General features: G+C 37.8%; 1 pseudogene across 3 annotated transcripts; it reads right to left on the reverse strand.

Annotated features, from left to right (window-relative positions):
- Window positions 1-2,766: 2,766 nt before the first annotated feature.
- On the reverse strand, window positions 2,767-10,440 carry si:ch211-238e22.2 (annotated as a pseudogene; the record flags this gene model as incomplete). Of its 3 annotated transcripts, none has more annotated exon segments than NR_200047.1 (3): window positions 2,767-4,141; window positions 7,055-7,307; window positions 10,398-10,440. The product of NR_200047.1 is annotated as a si:ch211-238e22.2, transcript variant 1 (long non-coding RNA).
- Window positions 10,441-12,853: the final 2,413 nt, after the last annotated feature.

The following is a 12,853-nucleotide window of genomic DNA, read 5'->3' on the forward strand; positions in this document are numbered from 1 at the left end:
TGCCTCTTGGGGGGCAGGAATCCGGAAGCAGCTCAATGGCACAATCATAGGGACGATGAGGCGGTAAGGAGGTAGCTCTCTTTTTGCTGAAGACAGTTTTAAGGTGGTGGTACTGGGCTGGAACTTGAGACAGATCTAAGGGCTCTCGAGACTCGAAAATGGGTTTCAGGGGTTTCTGACTCAAACAAGTGGCTTGGCAGGTGGGACTCCAAGCCAGGATGGTTCCAGTAACCCAATCAATGTGCGGGTTGTGTTGAAGCAGCCAGGGGTGTCCAAGGATAACTGGGAATTCAGGTGATTGTATGAGGTGGAAACAGAGCTTCTCATGATGCTGGTGAATGGAAAGGGACAGGTCAGAAGTAAGATGAGTCACCTCACCCGGACCTAATGGTCTGCCATCCAATGCTGTGACTGACAGTGGTTCTGGAAGGGGATCATTGGGAATATTGAGGTTCTTGGCTAGAGTGATGTCCATGAAATTTCCCGCGGCACCAGAATCAATGAAGGCTTGGAGTTGGGAATGTTGGTCTGCCCAAGTGAGAGTGACAGGAAGGAACACACCACTTTTGGAAGGTGATGAACTGTATGTAACTCCCGTTACAGTCCTTCCTTGCCTGTACGGGATGGAGCGTTTCCCGAGAGCTGAGGGCAGGTGGAGCGAAAATGACCTGATAAGCCACAGTAAAGGCAGCGCCGCTCCCTCATGCGGCGGTCTCAGTAGAAGAAAGACGAGTCCGGCCTAACTGCATAGGTTCATAATAATCTTGATGGGCCAGTAATGTGGAAGAGGGAATTGAAGTGAGCATCTCAGTGGAAGCCGTGGAGCGCTCTAGACGTCTCTCCCTCAGTCGCTTGTCTAGTCGAATGGCTTGATCAATTAGAATCTCGAGATTTTGGGCAGGTTCCCTAGTAGCCAAGTAATCTTGAATAATCTCGGATAACCCATTTCGAAAACAGACCATGAGAGCTTCCTCGTTCCAGCCGCTCCCTGCTGCCACTGTACGAAATTGTATGGCATATTCTGCCACACTTCCAGTCTTCTGCCGAAGTATGAGGAGTCTTTTAGAGGCTTGTCAGCCACTGAGAGGGTGGTCGAAGACTTGCTTAAACTCCTGTTCAAAAGCAGTGTAACTTGAACAGAAGGGGGCTTTGGCCTTCTGTAGTGGCTATTTTCTCTAAGGAGGCTCTCTCAGTGGTCAAGAAACAAAGTCTTACCCGGGATGTCTTTTACAAGTTTTATTCTTTATAAAGAAGATCACAGTCATACAGCAACAACAGTTTCTGCAGAGTGAGATACTCAAGCCAAGTGTGTTCACCCTTTTATCTGGTTTGTACTGCTTACGAGGTCAACTCCCAATAAGGCCTCATCTACAATTACGTCAGGCGTCTTCTGCTGTTCGTGCGATATGCTCATAACAACCACACATCCTTCTTAGGATAATGAAAAAGGTTTCACCTAAAGAAATATAGTTATTTATAAAAATGTACACATGGGTTTTATCATGAACATATGGAGAACACAGATACACACACATGTAATAATGAGTCTTAGACAAGTTTCTAACATATAAAGCTCATCTAAAAATGAATTTCCATTACACCTTCCAAACTGCGGTAGCCCAGGAGAGAGCCTCACCGGATAACAGAGTGATCACATATGCGATTCGGGCCCGATCTGATAGGAAGGATGATGGCTGCAATTCAAAGGTAAGAGAGCACTGGGTTAGAAAACCATCACATGCATTGGGATCACCTGAGAAATGTTGTGGTGGCGGTAGGCGAGGTTCCATCCCAGGGGAGGGTACTCGAGATTCTGACAAGGGTACTGAGGTGGCGGTGGATGCCGGATTAGAACAGGTAGGTAATCTGTCAAAAAGTTGACGAACAGTAGTCAGAAGTTCAGAGTACCTGTGAATGTTTGGCCATCAAAGCCTCTTGCTAAACTAGGACATTCTTATGTCGTTGAACTGTAGACTCGTGCTGAGCCACTGTGGTAAGGAGCTCCTGGGAACTGGGGGTTTCGGGGTTCATGATGTTGGCTCGGTTATTCTGTCAGAGACTGGGATAGAACCCGGGTCTCCTGCACAAGATGTTGGCCTTGAACCCAATAAGCCACACAGGCGTTGATGAACCCAAGTCACAAAAAGGAACTTTCTCCTTAAGAGGAATTTATTTATGGCAAAAAAAACCCACTTCAATAGAAGATAAGGATAGAGCAGACAACAGACAGAGACTTCTCCAATTTCAAAAAAATGCAAAAAGCTCAAGAGGCAAAAAAACTCAGGATCAGTAACTGCTCAAAATTACTACAAAAACATAAGTCACAAAAAGCTTGACAAAAGGTAATTTGTCAAATAGAGGAACTCACAGAGGATGACAGGCTAGGATCCACAATAACCGAGCAAAGAACTACTAAACTGAGGCTACTTAAATACAAACAACTAAACAAGGAACATGTGAAATCAATAGCTGTGATTACAAATACAAAATAAAGACAAAGAACGAAATGAGGACATCTAGTGGTGAAGAAAAAACATTACAAGAAAAAACTAAAATAACATGGGCAAAATCCTGACAATAATAACTTAAACTCAAATTAATGCTCCATGGTCATTTATTTGACAAGTAACTTTGCATTGTAGTAGATTGACACACCTGAAAAAAAAAGATTTGAACAGATTTATATATATTTGTAAACTGATAAAGAAAAATTCTAAATAGATGCAAATCACATTACAGTATCTATTGAAACAATAAAACCGCCATACCCTGAATCAGTCCATTGAATGAGACTATCTTTGCCCGGCAAGTTATCAAAACAGGGTCACTGAAAACTCCCTTGCATAGTCTGCATTCAACCTCCTCAGGCACAAGATGTTTTGGAAAAGCATACTTTGATTTTTGCAGGATGTCTTGTTGGAGTTTCACTGGAATTTTCTTATGTTCAAGCATGTCTTCCATCATTTTTTTGACAGAGTTAGGGGGATATGAATCATGACAGCAGGCATCATCATCTTCATGAACAGTGTTGGAAACTTCTGAACTCTTAAGTCTTTTGAAGAGCTGTGGTATTGTCTGGAAAAGATGCCACTTTGCTGTGGCTTTGTGAATACACGATTGACAAGGCTTGGCACAAGGACAATGCCAGTTATTTTTCTTTTTATCATAAGTCACCATGACCCTTCCCATTCTACTGTAATAGGACACTGTTGGTTCAAACACAGAAATGAAACATTTTGTTGATGAACTTCCAACCGTGACATGGAAAGACAAAGGTGTCTCCGCAACATTTGCTTCCTGCTGCAACTTTAACAGTTGGATTTTCCTTGCTTCACCAAACCACTTCTCCTGCACCAGCTGAGAGAGACTGTTTTCTGTCAGTGCAAAATTGGATTCTTCAATTTGTTTACAAAAACACAATGACTGTACATGGCAGCACTTAAATGGTAAGATCCCAGTTATGTGTGCGTATTCAGCATTTGAAATGCATTGGTCAAGTTCACATGCTGAACGAAAGTTTGGGCGCCATGTATTTTTTATTACATGTATGGGTATTGCTTGACCATGAAATGCCTTTTCAACAGCTAAAATGCCAATTTTTCCATCGATGCACTGAGATCTCAAGTGCTTCTCAGGAGTCATTGCATTTACTCTGTCAGTATGTTGTCTTTTAATGTGAGTTCGTAGATTTTTGGCCAGAAGTGTTACATTACATTGGCTGCAAGTGGCAGTCTTCTTTGCTGACAATTTTGGGAGTGACTGCAAAGGGTGGACAGAAGGTGACTGAGCCTGTTTCTGCTTGACAGATGTCATTTAGGGCTGTGTCTGCTGGGCAGATGACTGAGACTGTGCCTGCCTGACAGATGTCACCTGGGGCTGTGTCTGCTGGGCAGATGACTGAGGCTGTGCCTGCCTGACGGATGTCATCTGGGGCTGTGTCTGCTGGGCAGATGACTGAGGCTGTGCCTGCCTGACGGATGTCACCTGGGGCTGTGTCTGCTGGGCAGATGACTGAGGCTGTGCCTGCCTGACGGATGTCACCTGGGGCTGTGTCTGCTGGGCAGATGACTGAGGCTGTGCCTGCCTGACGGATGTCATCTGGGGCTGTGTCTGCTGGGCAGATGACTGAGACTGTGCCCGCCTGCACAGCAAATTCATTGGTGTTAAATTTCAAGTGTTGTGGTAATTCAGAGTAAAGTGTTAAAATTCTAGAGTTAGATAAAGGTAAAATAACCCTCTCAGCGTTAGAAGCTGATTTGCCTCCTTGTCATACAGAGTAACATGTATCTACCTTTGTAGAAAACCCTTGTATTTGAGAAACTAATCAGAGTGTCTGAAATCTCGCCACACCCTCATTTACCTGGCCCCTAAATTAGTCAATTAGTTTAGTCCACTAGACAGAGGGAATGACCACAAATAAGTGAATTCAGACACCTGCTGTTAACAAGCACAATCACTGAAGGAATAAGAAATTGAAGGAAGAAATAAAACTACAGACACAGCCTCACACCAAACCAACTGAATTAAAACAGAGGATTAAACAACTCCATTAAATAATAGTATAAGCAGCTTCACTGATTACAGTTTGACTTCATTTCTGTAAGAATATTTGACAATGAACAGAGGTTTATATTTTTTTATTAAAAATATTTCATTTGACCTCACCATCATGGAGATCAGAGGCTGCTTATTTGAGCTCTTGAAGCTTTACGCTTATAGCCTAATGTTTCTCTGACTGTTATAGCTGTGTTTCTAAAACTCATTAACTATAGCAAGAAAGGTCAAGAGAAACTATACTGTTTATGCTTAATTGTTATAGATTTAATTTCAGGTGTTTATTAAGTTGATTCATAAAGATATACAAATATAGTTGTATTAAAACAGCTTGGGACAAAACTACTGGCAGTCTGCTGCTCTTCATAGAAGATTCAACAAACAATTAGGATGCAATTAATAATTAGAGTGTCATGCACTAAACATTCAAGCTCCAGCTTGCTCATGATTACACACAGGCATCAAGAATCAGGATATGAACCTCAACCGTGGTTGCTGAAAAAAAAAGAAAAGCTGCATAGTTCATGCCGCAATGCATGCTGGGTGCCAGCATAGTACAAAGCTCCCAGCATGCATTGCAGCATGAATAAATTATGCAGCTTTATGTTCTTACAATCTCTTTCTTTTCCTTTATTTTGTGTTGTTTTTGGGAGGTGATATTTCAGTAGTGTTTTTTTTTTACTTGATTTTTATTTTTTGTTTGTCACCATCATTGAGATTCAAAGATTAATTATTGATGTCTGTGCGTTTTTGAGTTCTGCCATAGATCAAACATTCTCATTGTAAATATTGGTTTTATTTTATTGGAGCTTCTGTGGTTTCATTTATGTATATTATTTATTTCTCACACAACTAATACGATACTGAATTAGAAAACAAGCAGGAAAGGGTGGCTATGATATCATTAATAATCTCTTCAGACTGACACTTTAATTTTCTTTCAGCTTTCCATGCTATATGTATAAATAGTGTAATTAACACTATCTATAGCAGCCAAAATAAAAGACATTTATAGTAAGAAGTTGAAGAGCTTGACTAAAGCAGACTCTGTCCTCCATCATGGTGACTTCAAATGAACAACAGAAATTTCATTAAGAGCTTTTGTTCACATGACAGAAATAAAGTCAACGGTCAGTAATAGGTGAAGCTCCATGATAAGTTGTTTATTTGATGAGTTTTTTTTTTAAAAGATGTTGAAAAATAAAAATTTTTATTGTGTAATTTGTTTTATTTTTATTGATTATTATTTTATTTAGAGTTTTTTTTTTTTCTCAGTTGATTTCATCTTTGGTTTTAGCTTGTGTTTTTCTGTCCTTCAGTGATTCTGCTTGTTAACAGTTGTTAATCAACAATTCTCAATCCTCATTTAATTAGACACTTAATTGTCTCATTAACTTCATCACTGTCTGAGTGTTCAGCCCTCTGTAGTGAGGACACTAGTGAGGATTTTGCTCTGGAAATTAAGGCTTAAGTGTGTTCGAATGAAAAATACAGACTATGGGATTTGTTTTTAACAGAAATATTCTGGAAACTGAATTAACAAATCTAAAATGTTGAAAACAGCAGATTTCTGGCAACCACTGCTGCCAGTATTTTGACATACATTTAACAGATATTTTACACAATAAGAGTTTGCTAATTAACACTCTGGGTGTTAAAAAATTTAATACTTTCAAAAATGTTATTTTAACACTTATAGTGGTTCCCATATAAACACTGAGGGAGTGTTAATTTTAACTCTAAGGTAGTTAAATCTACCAAATCTAAAATTTGCAGTGTGAGATCGATAAAAAATACAGACTGTTGAATGTGCTTTTAACAGAAATATTCTGTAAACTGAATTTATGAATGTTAAAAACAGCAGATTACTGGCAATCACAGCTGCTGGTATTTTTCCGTAAAATCTAAAAATGAAAAAAAAGAAAGAAAAACAGCAAAACGGTTTTTGCGTCACCATTGTGGAGGATAATAGCGTCTCTGTTCAAGTCCAAGATGAACTGAGAAAAATCTGATGTTATGCTGTATCTTCTTTTGTTTAAAGGTAATGTGTAATTACTAATGCAGTCAAAATCTGTTTGCTACTAGCAATCACACATGAACACATTATTGCATCTAAAGACTTTACATTTTTGTGCATTAAGCTATGATTTCGTAAAATAAATAATGTGTTAGTTCATGAAATGTGGTTAATTTTTGTAAATTTATACAGTTATATAAAACTTCCATGTTTTTCATAGAAAGATTCTGGCAACCACAGCTGCTGGTATTTTTTCGGAAATTTAACAGATATTTTACACAATAAGAGTTTGTTAATTAACACTCTCTTGGTGTTGACAATGTTAACACTTTCAAAAGTGTTATTTTTAACACTTATAGTGGTTCCCATATAAACTCTGAGGGAGTGTTAATTTTAACTCCAAGGTAGTTAAATCTACTATCTAAAATTTGCAGTGTGACGGATGTTATCTGGGGCTGTGTCTGCTGGGCAGATGACTGAGACTGTGCCTGCATGGCAGAGGTCACCTGTGGCTGTGTCTGCTGGGTAGACGATGACTGAGGTTGTGAATCCTGGACAGATGATGACCCAGGCTTGGTCTGCAGCACAGCTGATGACTGAGGATGGGTTGATAAGGCATGCTGTCTGGCAATGTGGTTTAGTAAATTTGCCCGAGTTAACACTATCACTGAACAATAGCAGCAGTGAAAGTGGGATTTTTTTCTACATTTTAAACCACATTTTACAATTGTAAAATCTGAAATAGAAAAAAAAAACATATTTTTTAAATTGTGTAGGAACTCATCTGCATTTTTCAGTGGTCAACACAAGTTGAATCTGAAATCTTGGGCATCTCCAATGGTCTCATTCATTGAACTAGCTTGAGGGCTTATACCATCAGGATAACAGCGTGCCAATTGATTTCGGGCTCCTTTGACCAGTACCTCTATGCAGATGTTCTGGTACCCTTCGGCTAACTAGCCAATGATTAATTAAATCAGTTAAATTAAAAACAATGGCCCTTACAGGATCTTCAGCGGAAACCATTTCACAAGACTTTTAATTGACTCCTGGTCATGTGCTCGCCTTGGGCACATCCTGCTAGATCTACAATTACGTAGAGACAAAGAGATCTCTAGAAACATTAATGTATATGAATAAAAGACAATCTCTTAAAATGTTAGAACTAAGGCAGATGTATCTTTGAATAATATGCCATAATGTTCCTCATATGCTGTTTATTCCAATCAACCAGGTTAATCAATGTGTTGTTTTAACCCTTATAACAGAGTAAAATAATCTGTATGTGTCTGAAATGTATGATGTCTGGTATTGAACGAAAGCTAGTGACATTTGCAATACGTTGGTGTAAATGAAAAACTAGTAGTACAAACAGTATTCTTCTTGTAACGTTTGATGTAGGACAGTTTCAATCTTGCAAGAGTTCTACCACGTGAAATCTACATGCAGTCTGTTAATTAATGACCTTTCCTACGTCAGTACGGGGCGTGGCCCCGCCCTTCATGGCAGCTGCTCATTGGCAGACAGTGCCACGGGGACGAACCAGACCAGGTCACTTAAAAACACCCTGCAACAAAGAAACTTTGCTTTTTGCATCAGCTAGCTTGCGCATGCTTTTGCTCTCTGCCCCCTTTCGCCTGCCCGGACACCGCGCCGCCACGCGATTGGGTCACCACAAACTTCCACGCAAACCTCTTAAGTTTCGGGACTCACGAAACTGCACGAACTTCCGCAAAACCGTCTCTCAGCAGTCTGTCACCTCGGTAACCCAGGACAACAGCCATTCACGAGCGCGTGAATCCCAAAGACGTCATCGAAGCGAGAAACCACCCAATCAGGAGCACCGTGTTTCCCCAAGGCCAGCCGGCGAGGGAGATTCGACTTCAGCAAAAAGGGCGCAAGTAACACAAACTAATGTTGTCTCTTGCTGATCTTGTGCAGATTGATCTTAAGCAGTTAAAGATAAGCCATATCTCTGCTTTTGTGGTTTCTCAGGTGTTATTCTAAGATCTTGTAAGAAGTATTAGAATTAATTTGGGACGTTGTTAACTCATTCTGCATCCTCTGAACTGCCTCTGTGTGTATGTGTGAATGTGTGTGTGTGTGCGTTTGTTTGCTTATTACGTAGTTAGTTTCATGTATCGTAGTGTAGCTCAATAAATCTTTGTACTCATTTTGTAAGAACTGTGATCTTGTTTATGTGCTTCTAAGTCATTGCCTCGAGCTGTAGATCTTGTTACCTTGCTAAAAGATCATCCAATACTGTGTTATGTTATTATCGTTGGCCACGTAAATAATATTAACAAGATTGGTAAGATACGATGTCTTCTATTTGCGGGACAAATGGTAGATAAAGTGTGAATCTTTTGATCTGATTCAATCTGACTCATTTGAATCAAATCAATGATTCAAATCTTCAGGATCCGATTCATTGAAATGAGCTAATTAATCCCTGATCGATATTAAAACGTAGGTTGATCCCCTACAATTGCATACAATAAACCTTACTTGCGTCTCACTCTGGCCTTTGGACAGTTGAATGACAAGCACATTTTTTATTATTTGAGCAACAAAGACCCAAGATATATGAAGTATGATGGTTCACGTTACGTAGAAAACAAAGTTTGCCTGAGCCTCACCATAAAAATAATAATAATAATGATTACAAATAAAAATGCAAACGAAAATACACTTTGCAATATTGGCTAGTTTGACATCAAATTAAACTAAAGTGATGAAAGCAAAACCTTTAAACTCACCATGATGTTGTACTGCCCTCTGTAAGTGATTTTTGATGTGATAAAGCATTATTTGTGGCATACTAGTGTATGAGCAGAATGGGCACTTGTCACTGCAGTTTTTTAAATACTACTCGCATTCGTCCTTGCATTGCACGGTTTTATGCATATTTGCAAGGGGAAATGGCTCTTAAAAGAGCCGTTGGGTTATGAAGTAAAGATAAAAGAAAATAAAAATAAAAAGTTGTAAACAAATGTAAAAAATAATTAACAGCAAAATAAATAAATCAATCAAAACAAAAAGAAAGTACTGAAGTAAAAAAATGTACTCCACAAGAATTGTAAAGACGAATATATCAATGACAGGGATCTGCAAACAGAAGGTAGCATAGATCAATAGGTTAGGAATCAAACGTTTTATATTGCACATATTTAGCAGTAACATTATCACAGTAACATGTAAATTAGAGAACAATCCATTGAATGGATTTAATTCATAGAAGGAATCCCAAACAAATTTATATTTTGTTCATATCTTTGATATCAATAAACTTCATATGTGATGGACTGCATTTACCAAACTGAGGTAAAGCTGATTTTATATTCGCACATTTGTTCAGCTACAACTGATGACACAGTCCTTATATTGTTTGCCAAGCTGTTTTGAATATTCTGTATGAAATGACAAGTTAGTCTTCTTCTTTTTCTTTGGCCCGTATGATTGCGGGGTCGGCTGAAATGACAAGTTAGTATAACTTGAAAACAACATTAGCACTGTTTAATTGACTGTGAACAATGGTGTAGGCTACTTTAATAGCCGGTGGCTGTTAATAAGACTTCCCGATTTAGAATTTGTAAATAATATTTTTCTGAAATTCAGTTATATCATTAAAGAGGACGTCCGAATATGCAAACATAAAACAAACTTTACCTCAATACTATCTACCTGGAAAACGCCAACTAACACAGCAACCATTAGTTTTTTACAAGGCTTTAAAACTTAACATCACACGAATAAAGGATTTAAATTAAATAATTACACATAATACGTAGCTTGTAACGTGTACTAACATAAGACGTGTACTCACCATGCAATGAAAAACGGAAATGAAAGCATACGTTACGTCAACTAAATAGGCGGAGCGGCATGTTCAGCCCCGCCCATTATTTCTTATGCATTTCTTATGCATTCTCGATTGCATAATTTCTGGTAGTGGGGGACTGCGTTCGCGCTCGTCGTTACTGACGGAACGAATGCAGACCGTGTGAAAGGTCATCATTTTATCTGCCATTAAGTAAGCGAACGCTTCTGCTCGGATCAGAGGTAACTTTGTTTCAAGAACTGCAATCTTTTGCAGACGTCTGTGGCGTTTTGGGCAGAGGGACGGTTCTAAACCAATCTGAACCAGAGGCAATTTCGCAGCCAGCCGTCGGTGGTTTCCTGTCTCAGGAATGTAAGGTGCTTGCAGCGGGAGGTTGTTTCGTTAGCGTTTCCGCTTTCGTTAGTGAAGTTCTTTGTGTGCTGATAGGCTGACGTAAGAAAACAGGACACAAAATATACAAGGCAAGAGTGCAAAGCACGGAGCTCTAGGCAAAGGCGGTCCGAACCGCAGCAAAGCAGGAGGTCGACATGTCCAAATAGACCAGATCAGAAACTAAGCAGAGAAGATTGGCATCTGTAGAGAAAGAAAACAGATGGAGGAAAAGAAAGAAAGAACAGGAGGATCCCCTCCCCTCCCCCCATAGAGGGTCTGTTATCCCCAGATCGAGTGCGTCCAGTGGAATCCATGTGTTGGCAGCCCCAACTGATGACAAAACACAAAGCAAGCATCTGGAGGAAGCTCAAACTCTTCATACGTTGCCACAGTTACTAGCGAGTGGTTTGCAAGCACAGGCACGTCTGCTGCAAGTATAGCGCCTTCAGGAGACAGGGGTTGCTGGCCCATTCCCCATGCTCTGTGGCTGGGCATCACCGTCCTGGAATACGGCCGATAGAAAACGGCGGCTGACGGCTGAATTTTTTGAAAAATAACAAAAAATCTTTTTTTTTTGAAAAATCACAAAAAATAATGAAAATTTTTTGAAAAATCGCAAAAAAAGAAATTTTTTTGAAAAATCACAAAAAATAAAAATTTGTGAAAATTCACAAAAAAATGAATTTTTTTGAAAAATAACAAAAATAAAAATTTGTGAAAAATCACAAAAAATGAAACATTTTTGGAAAAATCACAAAAAATAAAAATTTGTGAAAATTCACAAAAAATGAAATTATTTTTTGAAAAATAACAAAAACTTAAAAATTTTTGTAAAATAACAAAAAATGAAACATTTTTGAAAAATAACAAAAAATGAAAATTTTTGGAAAAATCACAAAAAAAATTTTGTGAAAATTCACTAAAAAAAATTTTTTTTTTTGAAAAATCGCTAAAAATCACAAAAAATGAAAAATTTTTGAAAAATCGCAAAAAAACAATTTTTTGAAAAATCTTGAAAAATCTCGAAAAATGAAAACAAAATCTTGAAAAACTTGAAAAATCTTGAAAAATGAAAAAAATCTTGAAAAATCTTGAAAAACTTGAAAAATCTTGAAAAACCTGAAAAGTCTTGAAAAACCTGAAAAATCTTGAAAAATCTTGAAAAATGAAAAAAAAAATCTTAAATCTTGAAAAAAATCTTGAAAAATGAAAAAATCTTGAAAAAATCTTGAAAAAATCTTGAAAAACCTGAAAAATCTTGAAAAATCAAGAAATCTTGAAAAATGAAAACATCTTGAAAAATCTCGAAAAATGAAAAAAATCTTGAAAAATGAAAAATCTTGAAAAATAAAAAATCTTAAAAAATCTTGAAAAATGAAAAATCTTGAAAAATCTCGAAAAACGAAAAAATCTTGAAAAATCTTGAAAAATTAAAAATCTTGAAAAATCTCGAAAAATGAAAAAATCTTGAAAAATCTTGAAAAATGAAAAAATCATGAAAAATCGTGAAAAATTAAAAATCTTGAAAAATCTCGAAAAATGAAAAAATCTTGAAAAATCTTGAAAAATGACAAAATCATGAAAAATCTTGAAAAATCTCGAAAAATGAAAAAATCAAGAAAAATCTTGAAAAACGAAAAAATCTTGAAAAATCAAGAAAAATCTCGAAAAATTAAAAAATCTAGAAAAATCTTGAAAAATGAAAAAATCTTGAAAAATCAAGAAAAAATTCGATAAATGAAAAAATCTTGAAAAATCTTGAAAATGAAAAAAAATCGACTTCCGGTTAGGTGAGCTATGGAGTAGGACGTGTTCGCTAGGAGGTCCTGCAGAATTTGTAATTTTTCTGAATTAATGCACATTTTTACTAAATATCAAGTGCCTGCAGATAATTGCGCCTAACGGTGTTCATTTTGAACTAAACCTGTGCAACGAAGATGAAAACTAAAGGCAATAAAGGGGCCAACGTGCAGCCATCGCAACAGCGGCTTGCAACACCTAACGCATCCTCGGATGAATGTGATATCGCCGCGGGGGGGCAATGGGCTGAGCTCGATACAGCTTCAGGC

Source organism: Danio rerio, chromosome 4 (genome assembly GCF_052040795.2).
Source record: "Danio rerio strain M-AB ecotype USA chromosome 4, GRCz13ab, whole genome shotgun sequence".
NCBI classification, from domain to species: Eukaryota; Metazoa; Chordata; class Actinopteri; order Cypriniformes; family Danionidae; genus Danio; species Danio rerio.